This window comes from Phyllostomus hastatus, unplaced genomic scaffold (genome assembly GCF_019186645.2).
Source record: "Phyllostomus hastatus isolate PE091 unplaced genomic scaffold, TTU_PhHast_1.1 phas_scaffold_46, whole genome shotgun sequence".
NCBI classification, from domain to species: Eukaryota; Metazoa; Chordata; class Mammalia; order Chiroptera; family Phyllostomidae; genus Phyllostomus; species Phyllostomus hastatus.
In genome coordinates this window covers 1,407,894-1,426,587 of record NW_025334032.1, presented here as the reverse complement: position 1 = coordinate 1,426,587, position 18,694 = coordinate 1,407,894, and the positions used below count along the sequence as shown (strand labels likewise).

At 32.6% G+C, this 18,694-nt stretch overlaps 1 long non-coding RNA gene across 4 annotated transcripts in view; it reads right to left on the bottom strand.

Annotated features, from left to right (window-relative positions):
* LOC123807785 overlaps positions 1–18,694 on the bottom strand; it is a 55,680-nt gene that overhangs the window by 23,623 nt on the left and 13,363 nt on the right. For all 4 annotated transcript variants that reach the window (XR_006783697.1, XR_006783698.1, XR_006783695.1 and 1 more), the window contains exons 2-3: positions 17,091–17,156; positions 235–353 (exon numbers count right to left, since the gene is read on the bottom strand). This is a non-coding gene — a long non-coding RNA (uncharacterized LOC123807785). The remainder of the gene's footprint in view (positions 1–234; positions 354–17,090; positions 17,157–18,694) is intronic.

Below are 18,694 nucleotides of genomic sequence, written 5' to 3'. Positions count from 1 at the left end.
GATATGTTTTATAGATAAACAAGGTAAGAACATAAACTTATAAATTTTCTGGTAGAGGAGTTAATTCTGCACTAAAGGGGCTCAAGTTATTAACAACAAAACAGAACCTGTTTTATTATTGTAAACTGTAAAATTCCCTAAGAGGAAAGAAAAACAAGTTTTAGCTGGAAATGTACAGATGATGGTCTATTATTTCTTCTCCCGGATATGCAAGTAGTATTTCTAAATACTTACTAGTGCCAAATCTATCTCAAACCTTTAGGACATTATTTTTTCTCCCTTTTGTTAATTTTCAATGAGAAACAACACTTAGAATAAAATTTTTTCCATGAATAAGGGATAGTAATATCCACCTGCAAAAGAAAAAAGAAATTGAATTAGAATGTCAACTTCCAAATAAACACATCAACTTAGAGATCACAGTTTATAAAAATATAATCTTGCTAATCCAATTATGACCTGGGTTTTTATTGATAATGATACTTAAGTAGCTTAAAACACCTCTAATTCTATAACAACTAAAGAATATATAAATGAAGAAAATCTTTACTATTAAATATGGAATTTAGCCTATGGCCAAATTTTCAGATCTACTATAACATATCAACATGTGTGATCTTAAGAGATTTGGATTTGAATATAGGATACAAAGAGAATTGTTGAATAAAATATCTGTCTCCTGGACACTTGCCTGTAGTCCTCTGGGTTATTGTCAATTCAATCTGTACTCAAATAACAGATTTAGGATGCTCAATATAGGAATTATTTAATATCAATATAAAAAGAAACCTGAATAAAAAAGATTAGAATTTTCCCCCCAAAATGGAAAAAATGAAAATAATAGCCATATATAACTATTTTTCCCTTGCAAAATAAATAGCCAAATTAAGGTCCACATTTTATTTTACTATTTGTTATATTTCAAAATTACATAAAGATGAAAGTATATTAACTTTTCAAATAAAACTTCAGTCCTGTTGAGTTACCTAATGTGTTTCATCAAGTATTGATAGGCCATTTCCTCTTTTCTAATAAAAGACTGTAAAGAAGCTGCATTCTGTTACAATAAATTTAAATGCAATATTTTACTCTCACAGTATTTCAATTTTTCTTTAATCTATTCTCAGGATTAAGACACAAGAAAGTTTTCTTTTAGCTATAATAGCATCCAATGGTCCTTCTTCACACCCGAAGCATATAAAGATTCACCTAGTAAATGTAAAATCCAAGTTTTTCCTGTCATTTAGAAGGCAGAGTAGACTGATTTTAATTTCCAAAAATTTGACTTCAAATACATTTAGACAAACAAAAATAAAGTAAAAAATGGTATCTAATTCCTGGGTTGTTCTGGAAAATATTGGAGAAGCTATTAATATGCCATTCATTCATTCACTACTGTGTTTTTTGGATTATAAGACACACACCCCCATTTGGGAGGAATAATGGTTGTTAATGCTGATGTTGAGTTCTGTTTACATTTACATTGGTGAAATGTTATGTTATGTATGTTATTAAATATTTTACCTTTTTCCTTCAAAAATTTTTTTCCTATTTTCCTCCTCTAAACCCTAGGTGAGTCTTATGGTCCGAAAAATACGGTATTTCTAAGCATCTATGTGTTAGACCTCAGAATATTTTTAGTGAAACCACACACTATCATATATTTGTTATACTATCATATATTTTTCATAAAATGGTTGAGATGAAATAAAGGAAACACGGTAAGAGCTTAAGGAATGATTTCTAAAAGCACTAAGCAAATATTTCCATGTAAAAGCTGGCATTTAATTCTAACAAAAAGGTATATTACTTCTTCATTTTGGAAATTTTGCTGAAAAAACTGTGAGACTGTTCTAAAAAGATGAGAACTTTGTCTTACATATTTTCTTTCCCTTCAAATTATAATTTAAACATAAGATCCTTGAATACAATTCTTTAAATTACATCTGATATACTTTTAGGGTTTCCAAAACTGACAATTGTAACTGGAAATGATTCCTTAAGAACTGCTTTTAATTTGTAGATTTTCCTGTTTGCTTATACAGAAAAGGGTAAATATTCCTGACAGGAAATAAGACCAGAAAAATAATGGCACACTACACAAATACACCCGTCTTATTCTGAACATCATTTTTTAATTGAATGACTTAACAAAACACCAACAAATAAGAAATCAAAGATAAAGAAAACATTTTCAAGGGTGAAAACTGTACTTGAACAAAGATTAAAATAAAAAAATAAAAATTAATAAAAAAAGAAAAAAAACATTTTCCTTCATATTCTAATTAAAATTTTTGACTGTGCTTGCATCTATGAATTTAATAACTACAGTAATTTTTGGCCTTACTCTGAAGTTAAATGTTAGGTTATAAAAAAGCAAACAAGGCCTTTATATTTTCAACTTGCAAAAAATAATCTTTGGCTAAGAATTTTTTAAAATTTTAATAAAAACAAGAAAAACATGACAGCATCAAGTTAGAAGACACAGGATTGAGATACTAATTTGTCATATGTAGTAATTACTTAATTTGAGCTTCTGTTTCCTAAGTTACCCAAGGAATAGGTTGATCATCTGTTACAAATTTTCCTACCTTTAAAATTATGATTAAGTGTACTCTGAGACACAGGATTTCAGGAATTTTTAAAAAAGATTTTATTTATTTATTTTTTACAGAGGGGAAGGGAGGGAGAGAGGGAGAGAAACATCAGTGTGTGTTTGCCTCTCGCGTGCCCCCTACTGGGGACCAGGCCTACAACCTAGGCAAGTGCCCTGACTGGGAATCCAACAGATGGGAAACCCAGTCCACTGAGCTACACCAGCTAGGGTGGGATTTCAGGAATTTAATTCACATGTTTCAGTACTTTCCCCCCACTTCCCTTGTAAGGAAATATTTAGTAACACTATTAAAGTTCTATCATATATATATATATATAATATATACTCTATGAGTATATATTATATATACTCTATGAGCATGTATATACTCTGCATAGAGTATATACAATTGGATAGAGTATATTGGATTGGATGTGTGTGTGTGTATTTTTTTTAAGATATTATTTTTTAGAGAGGGAGAGGGAAAGAAGCATCAATGTGTGGTTGCCTCTGGCATGCCCCCTACAGGGGACCTGGCCCAAAACCCAGGCATGTGCCCCACCCCAGTAATAGAACAAGTGACCCTGATTCGCAGGCCAGCACTCAATCCACTGAGCCATACCAGCTGGGGTCCAAAATATATATTTTATAATGTACATTTAACTGTGAGATAATGCAAATATCTTTACAGTAATTTCATTTTACTAGAGAAACAAAGGGAACATGAATATTTCTGTTAATCATGACTAAAAATCTAATTATTTACATTGAGTATAAAGGTCATCTTTCAATAAACTCTGGCATTCAACAATTATTAAATTGCAATTATGCTTTTTTAAAGATTGTATTTATTTATAGAGAGAGGGGAAGGGAGGGAGAAAGGGAGAGAAATACAAAATGTGTGGCTGCCTCTCATGTACCTCCCACTGGGGACCTGGTCCACAGCCTAGGTATGTGCCCTGACTGGGAATCAAACCGGTGACTCCTTGGTTCTCAGGCTGGCACTCAATCCACTGAGCCACACCAGCTGGGGCACAATTATACTATTTTAATATACACAATACATCTGAAAAGTGAGTACTTGTTTTTAAAGAATCTTACTAAACAAGGTTATCAACAGTAATGAAAATACATTATCAATAAAACAGAAAGTACATTAGTAATATTAATACATATTAAAATGACTGTAGAACGTGGCCAACCTTACTTCAGCAGCACAGTTAATACTGGAGATAATTTTAGAATCTTAACGCCAATATTTACGTGCTGCTAAGGCACTGTTGACATCACTATCATACAAGCTATGAATGAAAAGAAATGCAGTATCTTCAGAAGATTAGACCCTTGTATTTTTGAGGCAGCACAATATGGCCTGCACCTTTTCAAAACCCACAAACCATTATGTGCTGCTACTTTACTCCAAGGTTTTAGTTTTATAAACACATTATCACCTAAAGATACAAAAATTTTCCTTTTAGAAAAAAAATTGGATAAATCCTTTTAAAAAAAACCCATCTTTAAAGATTCTAATGACATAGTATGCAATTAGTTGTTTCTCAGAAGTTTTTAAGTAACCTAATAATTTATTTCTACATCAAAAATTGAATAAAAGCCTACTATGTATCAAGCACATTGCTACAGGGTAGGAACTCAAAAATACATAATATGAGGAAAAGAGGAGCACTTTTACCATGTGTCAACTTAGTAAGTCAATAGTTAAATATTTAATGAAACTTCTGAATGTATTAAATATATTATTTTTCCTCTTATAAAAAGAAAATTCATAAAATTTGTTCTTTACCTTGATAAGATAATAAATTACAAACAGCATTTTATTACTTAAAGTACAGCTTTCAAAAGACATCTTCATTAGGTAGGTAACTCAACAATTAGTCTTTATGCCAAGGGAAAAATTAAAAAAGAACATGCAACAGCTCAGTTTCAATAAACTTAAGCTAGCAGAATGAAAATATACTCTCTAAAGAAGTAACATAAAATATTTTAATACTAAATGAAGTAAAAATATAGAAAAGACCCCAAATAAAGCAACTTTCTGATATGTTTAAAAACACAGATATTTTACCCTGAATATTTATTTCCCTATTAGAATAGTTATTCAGTCAAAATTGGATATCACTTTATATATGAAGTAATTCTAGAATATGAAGCCTTAGAAAGATGAGTTAATTTTGTACCCAGGAATCCTGTGGCTCTTAATCTTCCTATCTTCTACCTATCTCCACTCTTCACCACTCAAAGAAACATACTCCTAAACAGTTTTCACTTATTCAGCTTTGGGAATGAAACTACTTCTCTCTCTAAAAGATACCAGAAAACTGCCACCACTCTGTATTAAGTCTTGACAACCTCTTTTGCCCCAGTTTTCTCACCATTAAAATGGCTATGCTAAAGCTAGAATACTTCTATTATAGAATAAGGTGATGTGCAATGAAATTTGTCCCTTCTAATACCTAATTGTTTATACAAAGTACAACTGTCATATTGTCTATATTAATTTTCTTGTGAATATTTTCTCTACTACTAAAAATATGTTAATCTTCTGAGTGACATGTATTTCATACATTACTTTTCTGCACAATTTTCAATGTGTAGCCAAAATAAGTTTACAGTAATATGAAAATACTTACTTGTGTTTACCAATTACGTTAAGAAACTGTCCTTGCTATCTTCTCCCTTCAAACCCACTTTCAAGACAAAAATAACATCCACTTTTCAGACAAAAATGTAAGCACTTTCAAATATACAAATGTGTATATATATACACACACACACATTTTCACTTAACAAATACTTTATTGAACACCTACTATGTGCCAGGCACTGTCCCAGTTTTCATGCTAATGTATACACTAATGTACCAAACAGATAAAATCCCTTCCCACAAAACATTTAAAATCATTTAAGACAAAAAAATCATGAAACAAATAACTGTTCAAGATTACATTTCATTCTTTGATCCCACACAGTAGATGCACACATTAAATGATTATTTCAAAATCAAGAAGAAATCAAATGGGTCATTTCAATTCCAATCCTTCCTAATTTTGCTAGGTTTATGTATTTTAAACTAAGCCAAGTATACTAGAAAGAAATAAATGTGAATAGAGCAAAATACAAAGTCAGTTTTTAAAACCTCTAAAAAACAACTTCATAGTAAAAATGTCATTATTTTTCTTCTTAAAAATGTAGTTAAATATACCTAACATAAATGTTACCATTTTAAAATGTAGTTCTATGTCAGGGGTGTCAAACTCATTCTCACAAAAGGCCACATCAGCCTTGTTGTTGCCTTCAAAGGGCTGAGTGTAATTTCAACTCCTTAACAGTTAAGGAGTAGTTACATTTATACAGTCCTAAAATAATTTCAGCCCTTTGAAGGCAACCATGAGACTTACGTGGCCCCTGGTGAAAATGAATTTGACACCTCTGTTCTGTCATGAAGATCATTCAGATTGTTGTGCAATCAACACCACACTCCATCTCCAGAACCTTTTCATCCACACCAATGGAAACTGTACCCATTAAATACTAACTACCCATTGCCCCAGCCCAACCTCTGAAAACCATCCTTCTTCCTGTCTTTATTTGAGTATTCTAGGTACCTCACATAAATGGAATTATACAGTATTTGTCCTTTTTCATTAGCTTATTTCACTTAGCATAACTTTTCACAGTTCATCCATATTGATGCATATATCAGACTCTCCTTTTAAAGGCTGAGTAGTATTTAATTGTGCATGTGTACTACAAATTGTTTATCCATTTATCTGGACATTTAGATTGTTTTGATCTTCTGATTATGATTAATGCTGCTATGAACAGGGTATACAAATCTGAGTACTGTTTTCAATTATTCTGGGAATATACCCAAAGGCAGCATCATTGTTTCATACAGTAATCCTACTTTTAACTTTTCAGTAATTGCCAAACTGTTTTCCACAGTAGCTATACCATTTTACACTTCATTAGTAGCACACAAGGGTTCCCACTTCTTCACATCATTGCCAACACTTCCTTTCTCTTTATCCCTTGATAACAGCCATCTTAATGGGTGTGAAGTGGTACTTCACTGTGGTTTTGATTTTCCTATCTCAAATGACTAGTGATATTAAGCATCTTATTCTTGTGTTTATTGACTATCTGTATAACTTTTCTGGAGAAATGTATATTCAAGTCCTTTGCTTATTTTTTAACTTGGTTATTTTTTGTTATTGATTTACATACACTTCTTTATAAATTCTGTATATTAATCCCTTATATATATATGACTTGCAAATATTTTCTCCCATTCTGCAGGCTACTTTTTATTCTGTTGATAGTGTCCTTTTATGCATAATATTAAACTTTGATGAAATTCACCTTATCTTTTTGTTGCCATTGTTGCCTGTGCTTTTGGTGTCATATCTAAGAAATCATTGCCAAGTCTAATGTCATAAACCTTTTCCCTATGTTTTCTTCTAAGAGTTTTATAGTTTTCGCTCATATGCTTAGGTATTTAATCCATTTTAAGTTAATTTTCATTGTAAGTGTTCAACTTCTTCATTCTTTTGCATGTGGATGAATATAGTTTTCCCAACATCACTTGTTGAAAAGAGTCATTTTCTCAATGAATGGTCTTGGCACACTTGTCAAAAGTCATCTGAACATATATACAAGGTTTATTTCTGGGTCTGTACTACTGGTTCATATATGTCTTTATGACAATACCATATTGTTTGATTACCATGGCTTTGTATTGTTTTGAAATCAGAAGTGTGAGATCTTCAACATTATTCTTTCTCAGGATTGTGTTGCCTATCTAATGTCCCATGAGACTCCGTATGAATTTTAGGATAAATTTTCTATTTCCACAAAAAATGTCATTGGGATTTTGATGGGTATTTCATTGAATCTGTATAGCCCTTTGCCTAGTACTGTCATCTTAACATTAAGATATCCCAATATTTCCATTTATTTGTTTTAACTTCTTTTAGCATATTTTTTAGTTTGCAGTGTATTAAGTCTTTCACCATCTTGGTTAATTTTATAGATAAACATTTTATTCTTTTTCATGGTACTATAAATGGAATTGTTTTCCTAATTTCCTTTTTGTATTGTTCATGTTAGTTCATAGAAATGCAACTAATTTTTGAGTGTTGATTCTGTATCCTGCAACTTTGCTGAATTTGCTTCTTAGCTGTAAGCTGCATGTGTGTGTAATCAAGGGTTTTCTATATAAGATCCTGTCATCTGAACAAATAATTTTTACTTTATAAATCTCTTGTACCTAAAATTGATTCAATATCTGGCAACATCAGTCCATTCATTCTCTCGTTCTTCTAGAAAAATATCAGATAGGTGTGTCTCTTCTCTCCCTTCAAATTTCCAGTATCTCCCCTTTGATTCTCACTTTTGCTTAGAAAACAGAAGCTATCAGAGGATTTCTGCCAATTTCCACTACATCTCTCTACACGTATCTGTGCCCATACAACTCTTCCTTCTCTGTATTATGGATAAACAATCAGTTAGTAAGACCAATCCCTCCCCTTGTACACTAGGATATTATCCTCTCTTGCTTACTGAAGGATACTCCTCTAGCACTGTCCCATCTATCTGTAACTATCCTCTTTACTGAATCATCCCCATTGACAAATATGCTATAATTTCTCTAATCTTAATTTCATCTCTTAAAGATTATTACTCTCCGTGATCACCAATGTTTTAGTAAACAACCTCAGGGGAAGTTTTTTCCATTTTTATTTCTATTTTAACTATCTGAGATAATTAAAAATAACCACTTTCTATTTGAAAGCCTGATAAATTTAAACTAGCAGAAAAATTTATTTGAATATGAAAATTCTTGATTTTCATAAAATATAGAAATCCTTGATTTAAATTATAATGAATTGAAAGATTCCAATGGAGCAAACCCAGCCAAACAGAGAAGGCACATCTCTCTACATGGCACAAAAATATTTCTACTACTTACTTTGTTTAGATGTAACCTTTATGTGTCACTATATTACTTTAGATTTTTCAAATATCTTAATTTTATTTTTTTATCTGGCATCAACACAGTTTGTAATAATAGTTACTTTCTTCAAGTATGCTTCAAATTCTTCATATAAAATTCTCAGGAGCTGGCTATATATAGCCCCTGGGCTACAGAATGGCTATCCTTGATCAGAACAGTGGAATACCATGTAAATCATGATATACAGGATGGGGGAAAAGGTTTACAGAGAATTTATTCTTGTATTATTTAATAATTATTGTATTATTTTCCATACAAACAACTATAAACCTACTTTGCCCCACCCCATATTATACCTAAAAGACATTTTAAATTAGCCATTCTTTAATATCTTTAAGCAAAGGCCTCAATTATGGACCCAAAACAAACCACGTAAGTTCAATAAACATGGTAATTTTTTAATTACCCTACTAAGAAACGGAAAGTTTTATGAAATTTCCAATATATAAAATTCACAGGCAACAGATTAAAATGTGCTTTTTAACTTGTGTTTTGGATACAAATCATTAAATAAGAAGATTATATAAACTACAGAGGGCACATTTAAAATTCAATGTTGAGATGAGGTATGCAATGAATTTGCAGATATAATCCAAAAAGTCTGTCTTATAATAAAAAACCCTAGTTTTTAAGTGAATATAAAGTATTGTTTTTATACTCCCTTGGTTTTTCTTTCTGATGGAGAAATTAGTGAACAAAGGATTACTTAGAAACTGTGTGAAGTGGATTTCAATTTAGACAATTTATCCCAGAAAAATCAGGAGATATATATAGCCCCCCAAAATGTGTTATCATTTTAATAGATTCTTTAACAAGTTTCCATATATGCAAAGTTAAACTACTTAGAAGATAAACATTCATATTTTTGTGGTCTTGAATTTTTGATTTTACTTCCTAGGTATGAATAAATTACAAATATACCATGTCAACCAAGAAATATAATACAAAAGGTTGATAAGAACATAAATAAATATGCTATTTATCTTAACATTTTTTCTTCTATTTTTTTGCACTCAAATTATGGTTACTTGTCCCTTTATAATAACTTTTGAATATAAATAATTATTCTCAGTATTGAGTACTGTGCTGAGCAAGTATTTGATTTCATTATTATACCTATCCTCCATTCAATCCAGACTATGTGGTAATGAATCATGGTATGGTCCAGGCTATTTCTCCACTCCTGTGTCTTAGGCCACTGGAAATATTATAGTGCTTCCATGCCTTAAATCTTTGCTTCTAAGTTTGCTGACTGAACAAAAAGCCACCTTTCCTAACTAGATATGGAAAGAGCCTTAATGGCTAGGTATAGAACCAAAAGAGTAGAGCTATTAAAAAATCAGAAAAAAACATTCAGTTATTGTCTTTTATCTTTATACAACAGTCTTACTTCCAAGTCTGGTGGTTTATATTCTGGCCAGTGGGCTCTTAATTATCTCTGCAGGCTTTTGATATATAAATTTTTCATTCTTATGATCTTCTCAGGAAAAAGTGATATTGAAAGGTGAGACAAACAAATGTCCTGCTTAAGAAGTCAACTTAAACATGAATTTGAGTAAATGAGAATCTTTAAATACCTTAGTTTTCCTTCCACATCAGACAACAGATTTAACAAAAAATTTTAAGTAAAAAGATATACATTTATATAAATTAATGGTTTCCCCACTTCACCCACTTGTAATTGATTTGCAATTCTAATTTTGTTTCCATTACATTTTTAGGCTATTTTAAAAAATCTTTCATGGTTCTAATTTCAGTTCATCTAGCTTATATAAAACATTATTGCACGTAACAAGAACATTAAAAATTCTAAGCATGTCTCCTAAGTTCTAAAATTGCCCTGAGTACAATGAATTCACTGGTCAATTTCTCTATTTCTAATTTTATCAATATAAACCACAGAAATAATATATTAAGGAAGCAATGACACAGTATATTAGTAGTGAGAAGACCCATGATGGAATCCTGATCTTGGGTGTTATTTCATTACATGAGTGTCAGTTTTCTCTTTGTAAAATATAATAGGTCTATTAATGTCTACTTCATAGTACTATTAAGATTGTACAAGCTTAAACTTTTATGGAACAGCTAGCAGAGAGTAAGTATTCAATAAGTGCCAGCTGAGTCTCAATTTATAGTAGGATTTGAAACACATTTCTGACAAAGTTAGGATTTCAGTGGATTGTAATTCAACATGAATTGTTGACAAAGATGAAGTTTGTGAAATCAGGCATCATTAATAGAAGTATCTTATTCATAAGAGAGGCACTATATTTTGTAGTTCAAGACATATTGAGTATATTGGGTTCAGTTCTTCAAATAATATTCTAAAAGAAATACTGACAAAATGTAGCAGATCCAAAGTGGAATATATAAACTACCAATGGCCAGAATTCATACTGAGATGAGAATCAGTGGAAGGACATGTTTGGCAAAAGAAAGATAAAAATCTATTTTTAGTCCTGGCCAGTGGCTGTTGGTTGGAGGCACCAAAAGGTTATGGGTTTGATCCCTGGTGCAGGCAAATATTGGAGGCAAATGATGGAAATTTCTCTTTCTCCCCACCCCAGCTTCCTCTCTCTCTAAAATCAATAAACATATCCTTGAGTGAGGATAAAAAAAAGATATAAAATATTTTTAGAAGGTAATATCAAGGACAAAAAGATAAAATTATATGTAAAACTGAAACATGGTCTTATGAGAATTTTATTTTCTATCAATTATTACTGACAAATATAATTTATAACATTAAGGAAAAAGTTTATTATGGTTCTAGTTCTAATATTCTGAGGGCTAAAATAAGATGAATACAGATCAATTAAAAATTTACTTTTAGAAGATTCAATGTATTTTACTAAGCTATCTTATCAAGGATTTGGAGGACAAACTGCCAATTTTAAGTTCTGACTCTAGAGCAGCAAATACTAGGGGCATAAAGAAGCAAGTTAAAAAGCCAAACTAAGGAAAACAAAAGTGAAAAAAAAATTTTTTTATAAAGTTTTTATTGTTAGTCTATTACAGTTGTCCCATTTTCCCCGCTTTGCCCTCCTCCACCCAGCCCAGCCCCCACTCCTTCAGTCAATTGTCACACTATTATTGTCCATAGGTCATTCATACATTTACTTTGGAACTAAAAAAAAATTATAATGAATCTATTGGATATAACAAGAACAGTGAAACTGACAGTCTAGGCAAAAAGTGTGATTGCTGACATCTGGACATATTTTTGTTTCAATTCTGGATTCAGTTTATTCTTGCTTTTACATGGAGATAACTTTGAAAACTCAAATATTTCAGCTAATTAGTGAGAAAAGGCAAGACTACACTGAATAATTTATTGATGCTACCTACTGTATTTACCCTTAGAACTTGAAATTCCTTTTACACCAGAATTCATTACATTTGGTTTCCGACTTAAATCAAGATCTATGCTATTAAATTTTGCCTTGTTTTCATTTTCCTAAGAAAACATCCAAAGTAACTTCATAAATAAAAAAAATTCCGTTATTCTTCTTTGAATCATCACTCTCATACTGGGAAGTTGTTCAGATTGAGAAAACAATAAATCCATCTCCCCTTCTACAATTTTGTTGAAACACAGCCTTGCCTTAAACATAAAAGCTCAGATTCAACCTAACCATTCTGTTAAACACATACATATCAAATATATAAGACTTTGAGGTCAGAACACCTGGTATTTGTTTAAACATTGTCAAATTCTCACAAATAGCAGTTATTTGAACAATGACCAAATAATGGCTGTATTATAAATTTTTTCTCTGTTCGTAAACTATAGAATGATATATAGCTGAAGAGCCTAACCTCAATTTGCAATTTCTTCTTTCAGTGTTACAATTTGAAATTTGCAATTTCTTCTTTCCACCAAATGCTGATAGCACGTAGCACCCTTAAATTTTTGTGCTTTGGATTGTAACACTCTTTACTACTAATCCAAGTGCCAAAAGAGCAATTAATTTTTTCTTTTTTGGCACACATCTTTCTCCCAGCAACATTCATATTACAATACTATTCAAGATAATTAAAACATCCCTGTGAAGGTACAGGAAGACAGTGACTTGCACAACAGTAAATTTCCATGACAAATAAATTTAAAAAAGAAAAATTTCAGCTATATCTAGTGATGTATAGCAAAAAATTACATTTTAATTGAAAATAAGATTTTTATATCATTTTTCATATTACTTACTGCCCTGACTACAATGTTATCTTATTACCAGTAATTTCAGTCACCCCTACATTTACACCATTTATAATTCAATAACTGACAATATTTTCTAGAATGGTATGATTACATGCCATTGCTATTCTATTACTGACTTAATAATATTTCTAAAAACTCATTTTTTAATGTATTTTCTTTATTATGCTATTACAGTTGTCCCATTTTCCCCCTTTCATTACCCTTCACCCTGCACAGCCTCTCCCATCCACATTCCCCCCATTTAGTTTATGTCCATGTGTCATACTTACAAGTTCTTGGCTTCTACATTTCCCATTCTATTCTTACCTTCCCCCTATTTTGTACCTACCATCTATGCTACTTATTCTCTCTACCTTTTCCTCCCCTCTCCTCCTCCCACTCCCCTGTTGCTTAACATCCATGTGACCTCCTTTTCTGTGATTCTGTTCCTGTTCTAGTTGTTTGCTTAGTTTGCTTTTGCTTTTGTTTCAGGTGTGGTTGTTAATAACCGTGAGTTTGCTGTGATTTTACTATACATGTTTTTCATCTTCTTTTTCCTAGATAAGTCCCTTTTAACATTTCATATAATAAGGACTTGGTGATGATGAACTCCTTTAACTTGACCTTATCTGAGAAGCACTTTATCTGCCCTTCCATTCTAAATGAAAGCTTTGCTGGATAGAGCAATCTTGGATGTAGGTCCTTGACTTTCATGACTTGGAATACTTCTTTCCAGCCTCTTCTTGCCTGCAAGGTCTCCTTTGAGAAATCAGCTGAGAGTCTGATGGGAACTCCTTTGTAGGTGACTATCTACGTATCTCTTGCTGCTTCTAGGATTCTCTCCATTTTAATCTTGGCTAATGTAATTATGGATGTGCCTTGGTGTGTGCTTCCGTGAGTCCAACTTCTTTGGGACTTTCTGGGCTTCCTGGAAGTCTATTTCCTTTGCCAGATTGGGGAAGCCCTCCTTTATTATTTGTTCAAATAACTTTTCCACTTGTTGCTCTTCCTCTTCTGGTACCCCTATAATTCAAATGTTGGAATGTTTAAAGATGTCCTGGAGGTTCGTAAGCCTCTGCCCATTTTTTTGAAATCTTGTTTTTTCCTTTTCTGTTTGTTTGTTTCTTCCTTCTGGTCCACTCCATTGATTTGAGTCTCAGCTTTCTTCCCATCACTATTGGTTCCCTGTGCATTTTCCTTCATTTCACAGCATAGCCCTCATTTTTTTCATCTAATTTGTGACCAAATTCAATCAATTCTGTGAGCATCCGGATCACCAGTGCTTTGAATTGTGCATCTGATATGTTGGCTACCTCTTTGTCACTTAGTTGTGTTTTTTCTGGAGGTTTGATCTGTTCTTTCATTTGGACAATTTTTTTTGTCTCGATGCACCTGTTACATAGTGAGGGATGGAGCCTCAGGTGTTCTCCAGGGTGGGGCAACCATTGCTGGGTTGTGATACAGTATGTAGGTAAGGGGTCCAAGAGGGAACAATGGCGCTCGCTCTGCTCTCTGTCGGATTTCAGTCCCTTCTGCTGCTTCTCCCAAGCAAACTGGACCTTTCTGGTGTTGATTCCCATGTGGGTGGGTTTGTGTATGTTCTAGGACCCTGTGGATCTCTCCAACGAACTCTCCTGTGAGGCTGGGAGTCTCTCCCACTGCCTCAACCCTCACAGTTGTTTTTGATCAGCATTTTGAGGCTGTATTTCCCCGTTCTGGGGCCCTGGGTTGCACAGTCTGTCTCACTCCCTCGTTTTGCCTGGTTTATCTGCATGTGGAATGTGTGACCACCTGGTCAGCCAGCCACCTTGCTCGCCTTGCTGGGTCTGCCTGCAGCTACCCTGCGCCCAGGGTCCGCCTGCTTCCGTCTTGGGTTCCCAGGGTCCAACATCCGCTGCCTTGGGCGCCTGGAGTCCACTAGCCACCAGTTTTTTTTTTGCCGCTACCCCTCTCCGCCGGTCCGCCCGACTCTGCCTCTTGTACCAGCCTGGATGAATGTGTCTATTTTAACTCTTTGGTTGTCAGAGTTCTGTACAGTTAAATTTTCTGTCAGTTCTGGTTGTTTTTTGTTTTTAAATTTTTGTTGTCCTTATTTTAGTTGTGCAAGAAGGCACAGTGTGTCTACCTACACCTCTATCTTGGCCGGAAGTCTAAAAACTTATCTTGATAACCAGTCTGAGAGAAATAATTTGTCATTTCCTTTTACTAGCCCAGCTCTTGAGAGCAGGCAAATTTAATGTCTCCTAAATTGCAAGTAATTTGTTCTGTCATTTTTGTTTACAGGACTACTGATAGCAATAAATGATGAACTTTCTACTTTATCTTGTTTCCTAGTTATGAAGTCAATGTCTTAAAATTTTTGTTGTTGTAGATTAAAAAGATAGAAGCAATGAAGCAATGACCTTAGCTGCTTGCAATCAACTAAAGATTTTATTTTATTTAGCACAAAATGATATACTTAGTTATTTTAAATTCACATAACAGAATTACCTTGTTTATTAACAGAATTAACTTGTCTATTACCCAAAAATGCAATGTAAAAATATCAAAACATAGCTAAAAAAAGGGGGGGTAGGGAGAAAGGAAATGACTATTTTTGAATGTTTTGTTAAGCAATATAAGTTTAAGAGCTTTAAATTAAAAAACAAACAAAAAATTTTTAATTTCTTTCCTCGATTTGTGAAAATGAACCCAAAACACTGCCATTATTTAATTTTGAGAGCATCAAATAGTATATGAAACACTAACACTTCACAACTTCTGGAACATCTACATTTTATCAGTGAATAACTTTAGAAGAGGCCATATACATACACTCATACAGAATTACTGACGGTCACTATGTCCTACTTTTGCATCTAAAAGGGAACTCCAGGCATTATTATCTAGGACAACAGGAAGTATTCCAACTATGAAATATTGCAAAAGACACTTGAGAGTATCCAAGAAAGGCTGTTTGCTTAGAAATTTATAAAGGAAATGAAATGAGGTTAAGAATGTGATGTTATGTTAGAAGTTAAATGATACCTATTTTTTTTTAAATGGGTTGCCCTCTAATATCAATACCAATACTAACTGAAAATACTTCTTTTTCTAAGACTTAACATTGAAGAAAAGTTGAGCTGGCTTCCAAAGAATCAATTAGGAAACCCAAGCATTGATTATGTAGAATTCTTTGGGGATTTGCAAATGTTTCCATTTTAGATTTCCAGTGACAAAATTAGAAAAAGAAGTGACCTATGACATTTGGCACTACTCTTCCATCTGGCTCATTATTCAGTTTTCAATATTTAATTTATTTCAACCCTAAAAACTAATTACTGAGTTTAGTGGCTAATCACCTGTAATCACAAGGTCACTCTTCAACACATATACATTATTTACTGGATCACTAATGCAATGGTATGAGGTAATGTAAGAAAAGCATCTGAAGTACTATTAAACAGGGCCATCCCTCTAACATCAAGTTTCTTTTATTTAGAGATGTAGAATTAGCTCAAGAAATAGATGGAAATGAATCATTTTAGCATAGGGTCTCAAATATTTTTAGGGAATTAAGTATCTTGTGTGTTTTCCATGACCTACCTGGATTTGAGAATTTTTGAGGAGGATAATATTAATTTCAGCTAACCTGTTAAATTATTTTCTTAGAATTTACTAATTTCCCAAAAGTTAAATGAATCAGGGTAAAATTATTTCATATTCTAAGAGGTGTGCATGTATATATATAAAATGAAGTAAAAGGGATTGCCTTCCTTTTTTTCCCCAACTTCTGAAGCTTAACAGCTAAATTTTAAGCACTCACAAAGAAGTCTGGATTGTAACCTAGTGAAATGTAAAAAAAAAAAAATAAATAAAAATAATGAAAAGACAATTTCTTAAGTGGAGAGGATACTTCCAATTTGTAAAACCACAGGATAACTGTCAATGAAACTGAATAATGATGATAATGAAAAAAGACTGTTACTTATTTATAAATTCCTTTGGATGAAAAAGGGTTTAAAATTGTTATTCTCAGATTTAGAGATGCTGGGGCCTGGCTGTAAAATACTTCCTCAAACAGAAAACTTACCTATGGCAATGGCATTATTTTTGCTCTAAATTGAATTAAATAAATACCAATGTGTAGAGAGGATAAGGGGAGGTTAGAAAGTTAACATTCTAGGATGGTAAAAAGAAAATCAGAAATAAAGCAAAAAATGACATTAAACAGTAACTTCTTTATAGTAATGGTAGGGAGACTGTGAGTTAATACTTACAAGGTAAAAATTGCTGAACCAAGTACAGGCTATTTCATTATGCTCTTCATTTTATCATTATTAAACCTAGGAAAAAGATAAAAGTGAAGACTTTAAAAATTTTTTTCATGTTACATAAGTTAGAAAATTTTCTACTAAGGATGACAATCAATTTTTTGATCCCTATGAAGCATATAACAGTCATAGATCATAAAATCTAGCAGCAGCATTTATATATTTCAGTCCAGAGTATTATCATTAATTTTTAAAACTCATCTTTCTATTGCTTTTACCTTCTTGAAGTTTAAAGATCAACTATATATGTGTAATTAAAACTCATACTTCAATGTCTAACTTGAAGCACACTGATTTCTGGAGAACATCATATAACTGAAGATATCTTAAGATAAATTGAAGATCATACCTCAAGATTTATCAATCTCTCACACACATATACATATATGTTACTGCAAAAATCTAAAAATCCACATATTGCTCAATTTCAAGAGTCTATTATAATATAGGATGAATACAAAGCTTAAGGTGGAGTTTAAAATGCATATAGAAATATTTAAAAATGTTATAGTCTATGGCCAAATCAAAAGAAAATATAGTTGCGGAATTGGAGACAACTATAGTTGAACAATAAAAAAAGTTAAAAAGATAAAAATATAATTAAATAAAAAAATAAAAATAGAAAATTAAAAAAATAAAAAAATTGACTGAATTCAAGAGTAAATGAAAGAGTAGTGGTAAGGGAAATTACTTCCATGGTTGCTCTTTAGAAGAGTAAGAAGGATTAAAAGCCAATTGGGGGAAAAAAAAAAGAAAAAAAGAAACATTATATATCTTATCTTTAAAAACAAGAATATTTAAAAATATCCTAGAAACCTAAGTTGGTTAAAAGATTTGATTTCTGTGGGATATATCATGAGGGCTGTCCAGAAAGTATCCAGCCACGTACTATAGAAAAATAGAGACATTTATGGAAGAAAATACAATACAACAAACATTGTCCCTAGGGCAGTGACACCTCAGACCCCTTCAAAGTAGGCACCTTGGGACCTCACACAGTTCTCCCAATCACCATCCGCTGCCCTGTCTTATTTTCCTGAATCTCACTGACAGTCTGAAATCTCTTGAATTTTAGTTTTGGTAAAAGCCAGATGTTGCAAGGAGCCAAATCTGGGCTATAGTAGGGCTGTCACCTGGGTGATTTGATGTTTCACCAAAAACTCTGCAGGAGAGGATGCATGAGTGTGGGTGCATTGTCTTGATGAAGCTGCCAATCACCAGCTGTAGCCATCTGAATCATTGAATAGTTTCCCCAGAGGAATGTTCAAGCTTAATACAAAATTCGATGCAGATTCATTGCTCTACTCATTCATTCATTTTGAATGTGAGGCCGCACAGTACCCATGCTTACTCAATGGAGTCCACTGCCCCCCTCCGCCGACTAGTACAGTGAAGTCGTCATTGTTCAAACATGCATATTCCAGTCCACTCTCCTTGCTGCCAGGTTACACTGATGTCTTGCAAACTGTTCTCATTATATTAACAATTGTCAGACTTTTTCTCGACAGACCTCGTGTAAGTTGTTCTTTATTTTTTGAATCCTCATCTGA